Genomic DNA, 8,929 nt, shown 5'->3' with positions numbered 1-8,929 from the left:
CACGGATGTTCGTCTTCGGTGGGGGCATAAGTAACCATGACCACCACTCCTCATCTCTGGTTGATAGGAACACGAGCCCAAAGTAGCCTGGGGCTTATAGCTTCCCACACCTCACTGCCACGCTCCCACGCCCCCTTCATTATTTTGTTCAGAAGAAGAGCCACTCCCTGTTCTTTGGCAGTCTCCTGCCCCGATTAGAGGACTGTCCACCCCTCATGGTGGCAGTAGCCAGAGCCGGTTCCCTGGACCTCCTGAATACCGCAGAGATCCGGACGGTACCGGTCCAGCTCCCGACAGAGGAGTGGCAGCCTCTCCTCCGCAGTGAGCGTTCGAAAATTCCACATAGCCACACGTGCGTAGTGGTTTTTTGTTGTTTCTGGAGGAGCCCCGAGGGTAAAGATTCAATCTCCTGGCTCCTCTAAATGGTGTTTGGCCTGGAGACGTCAAGGACGCCTGTCCCCCCGGAGCCTCTGGCACACACTGAGATATATATATATATTTTTTCGTGGTTTAGTGGTAATTTGTTTGAAAGTGGAGGAGTTACCAGCTCCTCGCACCCGTCCAGAGCCCCCATTTGGCCGCTGTGGTGGCTACAAACGCCATGAGGGGAATGGTCAATCTGAATTGGTCCTCTTCCCACGGCACCGCTCACCACAGCGTTGCCATCCGGCACCAACGAGGAGGTAGAGGGTTGTTTCGCCGGACCACACACACATACACACACACACATACGCACACATACATACAAACACACACGTACACACACACATACGCACACACATGAAGACACATACAAAGACAAAGATTCCCCGTATAGCCTTAACAGACTGTAGGGGTAAGTGCTGTTAGCGAGCACCTATAAAGGCCGGCACAGGACACGAGGGGGTGGGTGGCCAAAACCACGACCGGCCGCCTTTGTCTCCCTAGCGGCGATGTTACACATCGCACCAGGTACTCATTTGAGGCTGAGTTTTCCTCGGGGAGATCCAGGACCGGTTCAGATAATCGCCACTGGTGTTTGCCGTGAGCGGGAACCACCAGGTTCGTACCTTCACGAAATAAACCCCGCGCGCTCACGCGCATCATTCAATGGCAGTCATCGCGCTCACGCACAGACAGAGCGGTGAGCGCATCCGCGGACGCTGAGCACCCCCCCCCCCCCCGGCCGCCCCCCCCGCCCCCCACGTGAGCTGTGGGGGGCTGCGCCGCCCTCACCTTTGGCTCCCGGCATGACGGCAGTCCTCGGAGTCCGAGCTCTCGGGCCTGGACCGCTTCGGGAAATTGAACGCGGCTCTCTGGGGTCGTAGAGAAACTCCCTCTCGTCTCTCTCGTCTCTCTCTGTCTGTCCGTCACGCGGCTGACGCAGGCGGGGTTGTGAGGACGCCTTCTCCCGTGGGCAGCAGCAGCAGCCACGGCCGGCGGCTTAAATACCGCGGCGAGGAGGAGGCGAGAGGGGGCGAGGATGGCACCACGAGATCGCGCCACATCGACAACAAAAGTCACCAGCAAAGCAAAGCCCCGGCTCAGTGCGTTTGCCGCTTCGTGTGCATTTTGTTGTTGTTGTTATCGTTGGTGAGAGAGAGAGAGAGTCAAAAGTGATTGTGTTTATTTTGAGATATTTTTTTGCTGTGCACTTTTTCTCACTGCGTGCGCCGCTTGGCGCCGGGCAGGAGGCGCGCGCGGGGAATTTTGTGTCGCCCTCAGCGCGGGTCGCAGTTGGTGGGGCGACAATCGCTCAGCACCCACGGCCTCGTTCAGCCCCCCCCCGCAAACCCCCCGCACCCCCCCCCCAACGCCCCCCCCAACCCCACCCAACCCCAACCCACCCCCCAACCCCCTCCCCCGCCCCCCATCTGGCACTCGTGGAGGTCAACGCAGTGGAGCCACTGCTGGGGATGTCCCACTTGACGTCTGCGACAAAGAGCTTCATAGCTCATCGGATTCCTCCACGCTAAATGGACGTGCTGGTTCCGTGACTCAGCACGTCCCCGACTCGGGCGACGACGTCGCGCTGTGAACGAGGACTCCGCGCGTTGCTCGGGTGGGCAAATGACTGAGCTGGCATTATACTAAAAACAAAGACAAAGATCCCCCGTATAGCCTGCACAGACAGTAGAGGCAAGTGCCGTTAGCGAGCAGCACCTATGAAGGCCGGCATGGCACACAAGGGGGTGGTTGGCCAGCACCACGTCCGGCCGCCTTTGTCTTCCCAGTGGCGATGTTTACACACCGCACCGGATACTCGATTTGAGGCTGAGTCGACCTAGGGGAGCCCCAGGACCGGTTCAACTAATCGTCACTGGTGTTGGCGGTGAGCGGGGATCGAACTCGGGTCACCGGGTTCGTAGTGGAGCGCGCTAAACGTTACCCTCCTGCTCCACACACACGAACACACACACACCCACACACACCAACACACACACACGAACACACACACACCTACACACACCAACACACGTCAACACACACGAACACACACACACCCACACACACCAACACACGCCAACACACACGAACACACACACACCTACACACACCAACACACGTCAACACACACGAACACACACACACCCACACACACCAACACACGCCAACACACACGAACACACACACGAACAACAACACACACACGAACACCAATAACAACCGCCATTCGTCACTAAGTGGATGTGACGTCACCACGACGCTTGTGCCAGGCCATGTGCACCTTGAGGCCACGTGAAGTGTCGAACGCCCGCTGGCAGGAGGTCACGGGGCAGACCCAGGTGCCACGGGTCGACTGACCGAGATGACCGAGATGACTGGTTGATGCACCACCTGTGCCCCCTACTGTACCAACTTGCTGTACTTTATCCACCCGGCGCTCCGCTCGTTGTTGTGAGCGTCGCTCCTCCGCCCTCCGTTGTTGTGGGAGGGCGACTGCCTCCAATTGCCCAGTAGCGTCCTTCACAAGCCTCCTCCACAGAGGCCGATCTTGACACCGCTGGTACCAGTCATCGGCAAGTCCACTCAGCTCCACGTCCTCCTCTACCACATCACTCCATCTCTTCTCTAGCCCGTGCCGCGCCCGTTTAGCCCCCTCGATCCGGCCGAACAAAAGCTGTTTAGGCATGCGGTGGCTGATGCATGCGGGCTCCATGACCCAGCCAACGCAGCCTTGCCTGCCGGAGGAGCTCACCGATGGGACTTTGCCCAGATCTTTCAATGATTTGTGAGCTCCTCACACAATCCAGCCTGGTTAAACCCAGGATGGATCGTAGGCAGGCCAGCCTAAATGTTTCCAACCAGCGAAGATGCTCCATTAGGGGGGTCCACGTTTCGCAAGCGTAGAGAAGGGAGGGAATGACTGGCCGAGAAGACCTGAAGCTTCGTGCGGAGCGACAGACCAGGTAGCTTCCACACAGCGTTAAGCAACCAATGAAAATATATTGCCGCTCGACTGATTCGGAGTGAGACCTCTGCTGTTATACTGGAGCCGGTCATAAGCACACTGCCCAGGTATGGGAAACTCTCCACTCTCTCCACTACTGCCCCATCACCGATTGGGAATTGTGGGGGCGGAGTGTCCGATGGTACAAAATACCCAGGCAGGTGCTTAGTTTTGGTGGGGCTGATGGTAAGGCCCCACCTCTTAGTGGCACGCTCCAGTCTCAGCAGCAGCGTCTCCAACTCCTCTTCAGAACATAACTTACGAACACACACCAACACACACACATATCTCGCCATCACTCGCCGCATCCCATCGTCATTGTCAGCCACGGCTGGCTCCATTGCTGGATCGAGGCCTTCCCCCGATTCACCACAGCCGCGACCAAACACAACACCCGGAGAAGGACAACAAAGTAAACACAAACAGCATTCCGCTCTTTGTGTTTACTTTCCGCTGTTTGTTCATGAACTGTGACTCACCCAACCGACAATAGGTCCTGCATATTGTCATATGAGCATGATCCCTTTGCAATGTATCTGCCCATATAAACACCCCGCCCACCCACCCCGGGTTGCGCCCCTGATAGGCTCACAGCGATGATGTCGCCTTTACACCGTCGATTTAACAGCGAAACTGGAGGCGTTTGTTCACAATTCTGGCAAATCGCCTGATGATGCTGGTGGTAATCACCAGTGAAACGTCGGACTCGAATGCACAAATCAATAGGGCATTAAATGCTAAAACCAAATCAAATAACACGAGCATTGAAACTGCCCAAGTAATTAAAACAATCAAAATACCGTACATTGCGGGAGTCACTGATAAACTAGCCAGATGTTGGGGAAAACAAAGCATCCGAGTCAGATTTTGGATGGTACATACAATACATAAATACATTTCTGGTACAAAATATGTACTGTATTACCGAAACTATCAACAGAAGGTGTTTACAGGATTAACTGCACTTGTGGAAAATTCTATATTGGGCAAACAGGACGAATGATCAGCACGAGACTAAAATAACATTGGAGAATTATTAAATTCTCCCAATTACAACTGTCAGCAGTACCAGAACACGCGTGCCATCAAGGACACTCAATTGATTGTGATAATGTTGAAGTTCTTTGAAAAACTAGCTACTACTGGCCAAGACTAATTAAATAATCTATTGAAATTGAAAGAAAAAATTGCAACCGTTCGGATAGCTCCCGACTTAGTGCTGCGTGGAAGTGAATCATCAAATAAAACATTGTTCAAATGCACGCCTATACAGGCCACCATACTTCAACAGGGATTCCCGTCGGTACGGACATTGTAATACACTCAATGGACAGGAAGGACAAGATCAAAGGGACCGCAACATTCGCATGCATAATGTACGTTGCCTCTGTAATCTCCCCCCCCCCCCACACACTTTGTGCAAGAGCGCAGAAGCGTGGTCACCACATCTACGCCTCTATATCAGGAACGAAACAGGTGGACTTCTCCACAAATCTGGCTGTCGCCTGATGAAGCCAGTTTATAATTACTGGCGAAACGTCGTACTCGGATTGTAAATGTTGTGGCTTGGCTCTCCAACACACCGGTGTGCTGTACTAGTATACTATGCTATACAATACACTATACACTACACTATACACTATACTACACACCAGTTCTGTACTCGTGACGAATTGCGACGTTCTGTTTACGTTACAACCCTTACTAGTTGGCTGTGTCGGGTGGAGCGGGTTTAATGATACATGTATATATTTACGCGATATAACTCCCAAAAAAACATTTTATTAAAATAGCAGCTCAATGGAGCCTTACCTGGTAAAATTAAATATTGTTGATAGTTTATAACCGAGGGAGCCGTTTGCCAGTGTCTAAAGCTTGCTGCGTGTGGAGTAGAGACCACGCTGTGGACGCTGTCTGGCATCGACGATCAGAGACTTTATATATGTTTATTCACCAGCGGCAAATTGCCCTGGAATTTTTCAATATTCAAGCCCTCATGGCGACACCAAAAAGCACAGCTCACCATCCCACCGCCGCTCCGCGACGCGCAACGCCAGCACCACAATCCCCACGCACCGGCTGCGCAACAGCATCCGACGCGCTGTGTCATTTCGAGCTGTGGCACCTCCTTGCTTGGCAGGCCCCCCCCCCTTATTCCACACTTCCTCCCCTGATGGTTCGAGGTCACGACGATCAGACGATCAGAGGGAGGTGGCCCCACTCAGAAGCAGGAGTCGTAGATTGCAAAGCAGACCCCGGAGGGAGTCACAAAGCGACTTGAGTAACCACGTGGAACAAAGAGGTCTAAACATCCAACACTCTCAATCGCACTCTGACACTCTCACTTGCACTCTGACACACTCACTCTGACACGGAAACACGTATTCGCACTCCGTCACTGACACACTCACTCGCACTCTGACACTTTGGCACAATCATTCTCACTCTGACGCTCACTCAAACCGACACTGTGAGACACACTCACGCTCACTCTGACACTCACTCTGACACTCACTCTGACACACGGACACGCTCACTCTGACACTCACTCTGACACTCACTCTGACACACACTCTGACACACTCACGCTCACTCTGACACTCACTCTGACACACGGACACGCTCACTCTGACACTCACTCTGACACACGGACACGCTCACTCTGACACTCACTCTGACACTCACTCTGACACTCACTCTGACACTCACTCTGACACACGGACACGCTCACTCTGACACTCACTCTGACACTCACTCTGACACTCACTCTGACACTCACTCTGACACACACTCTGACACTCACTCTGACACTCGCTCTGACACTCACTCTGACACTCGCTCTGACACACACTCTGACACTCACGCTGACACACGGACACGCTTACTCGCAATCTGGCGCTCACTCACTCGCACACAATCTGACACACACTCTGACACTCACAGTCAATCTGGCACGAGACGCAGATGAAGTCAAAGAACCCACACACGGCATTTAAAAGCCTGCGAGGGCAAGTGCTGTCAGTGAGCACCTATGACTCTGACCAATATGACGCTCACTCACTCACTCGCCGCGAGGTGCGAGAGCGACACCGCCGCCGCGGCTGCCGCCCTGGCGGCCCCCACCACCTGCCAAGGGGCTCTCCCAATGAAAGATTCACCCGCGGGTGGAACGAGGCGCCAGGAGGCTCGGGCGAGGCATTTCGCTCGCCGAAGGCGGACGAAGCCCAATTAGAGGTGGGGGGGGGGGTACCTCGGAGCGAGCGCGTGAGTCACGCCGGGGCGGGGGGGGGCAGTCGCGCGGCTTCGTTACCGAACTTTTAGCGGACGTTCGGCAAAACGAGGCGGCGGTCAGCGTCCCAATTAGCGTGACGAGCACGGGGGGCGAAGCTGCGATGCACCCCGGTGACTCTGAATTAAACCCATCGCCACCACCACCATCGCCATCACCACTGCCACCACAACCACCATCGCCATGACCACCATTGCCATCACCACCATCGCCATCACCACCATCGCTATCACCACCGCCACCATCACCGCCACCACCACTACCGCCACAACCACCATCGCCACCACCATCACCGCCATCACCACCATCGCCATCACCACCATCGCCATCACCACTGCCACCACCACCATCACCACCGCCACCACCACCATCACCACTGCCACCAGCATCACCGCCACCATCACCACCATCGCCATCTCCACCATCATCACTGCCACCACCACCACCACTGCCACCAGCATCACCGCCACCACCACTGCCACCACCATCACAACCACCACCACCGCCGCCACCAGCAGCAGCAGTAGCCCCGGGCCCTCTGTTCCATTCCGAGTGGGGCTCAGCGCCCGGGCCCCAGCGTCTGCCCGGCGTCCCCCCCCCCGCACCCCCCTCCGCGACATCACCCCTATATGCGTGTCAGTGTGTGTGTGTCAGTGTGTGTGTCTGTGTGCGTGTCAGTGTGTGTGTGTCAGTGTGTGTGTCAGTGTGTGTCCGTGTGTGTGTCCGTGTGTGTGTCAGTGTGCGTGTCCGTGTGCGTGTCAGTGTGTGTGTAAGTGTGCGTGTCAGTGTGTGTGTCAGTGTGTCCGTGTGCGTGTCCGTGTGCGTGTCAGTGTGTGTGTGTGTCTGTGTGCGTGTCCGGGAGCGGTAGTGTAGCGGTTAGCGCTCCGCTGCGCTATGAACCCGGCGACACGGGTTCGATTCTCACTCACGGCCAACACCAGTGACGATTATCTGAACCGGTCCTGGGCTTCCCCTAGGTCGATTCGGCCTCAAATGAGTACCTGGTGCAGTGTGTAAACATCGCCACTGGAGAGAGACAGGCGGGCGGGCGTGGTGTTGGCCACCACCCCCCCCCCCCCCCCTCGTGTGCCGTGCTGGCCTTCATAGGTGCTCGCTAACAGCACTTGCCCCAACAGTCTGGGCAGGTTATACGGGGATCTTTGTCTTCATTTGTGTGTCTGTGTGTGTCCGAGTGTGTCCGTGTGTGTCTGTATGCGAGGAGCGGTGGAGCAATGGTTAGCGCTGCACCGCGCTACTCCGAAGCCGCCGGCGATTTCCGCTCATGGCCAATAATGGTGACGGCGAATATTTCAACGTGTCCTGGGCATTCCCTGCGTCCACTCAGCCTCAAATTAGTAACAGTTTCGGTGTTTAAATATCAGCACTGGGGATACAAAGGCGACCGTGAGTGGTGTTGGCCACCCAGCTCCTCCGTGTTCCACATAGGTGCTGGTGCTCGCTAACTAACAGTACCTGCCCCAAGTGCCTTTTGAAGGCTACGCGGGGGGCGGGGGATCTTTGCCGTGTGTGTAGTGGCATAGCGCTGGCTGCTGGCGGGAAAGGGTAACTGCGGTGTACGACAGGACTCGCGTCAGCAGGCCACGACATATACGAGAGGGGGACACCTAGGGGACAGGTCACAGGAGGCGTCCATCGGGGAGCCCCAGGAACCCGCGAGAAGGTTCCAGAAAGGGGGCGTGGCCGGGGGGGGCGGAGCAAGGCCACGCTGGGTGTATCAGGGGCTGGGTGTATCAGGGGATGGGCGTATGAACGACCGCGCCATCTTCCTTGGCGAGGGTAAATCGTTTTTTTGTGTTGGGATGAACTCAACGACATTTTGCTCGCGTCTGAAACCAAGCGCTGGGCAGGGCGGCTTTTGGCTCACCGACCCGTCGGACGAGGACTAATTTAGTACTCATTCAGTACAAATTCAAGCGAGTGAGAACTAATATAGTACCTCCAAATGAATATTTCTACTACGCACCCCTCCCCCCCCCCCCAATGATGTATGCGTGCGCGGTGCGGATTTTCCAACCGCACCGTTCGCTCCCGTCTCGCTGGCCTCTCCGTCTGTGCTCGCCCATGACACCCATCACCCCCAACAAGACGCTGCCCACTATGACGCCTAATTATTAGCGGCCAGAACACCTATTACAAAGCATCCAATTTGCTCGACGAGCATGTGTGGTGAATGCATGTTTTACCACAAC

This window comes from Lethenteron reissneri, chromosome 54 (genome assembly GCF_015708825.2).
Source record: "Lethenteron reissneri isolate LAM-NWPU_2019-01 chromosome 54, ASM1570882v1, whole genome shotgun sequence".
NCBI lineage: Eukaryota > Metazoa > Chordata > Hyperoartia > Petromyzontiformes > Petromyzontidae > Lethenteron > Lethenteron reissneri.
The sequence above is the reverse complement of the archived record's forward strand: the minus strand, read 5'-3'. Positions refer to the sequence as shown.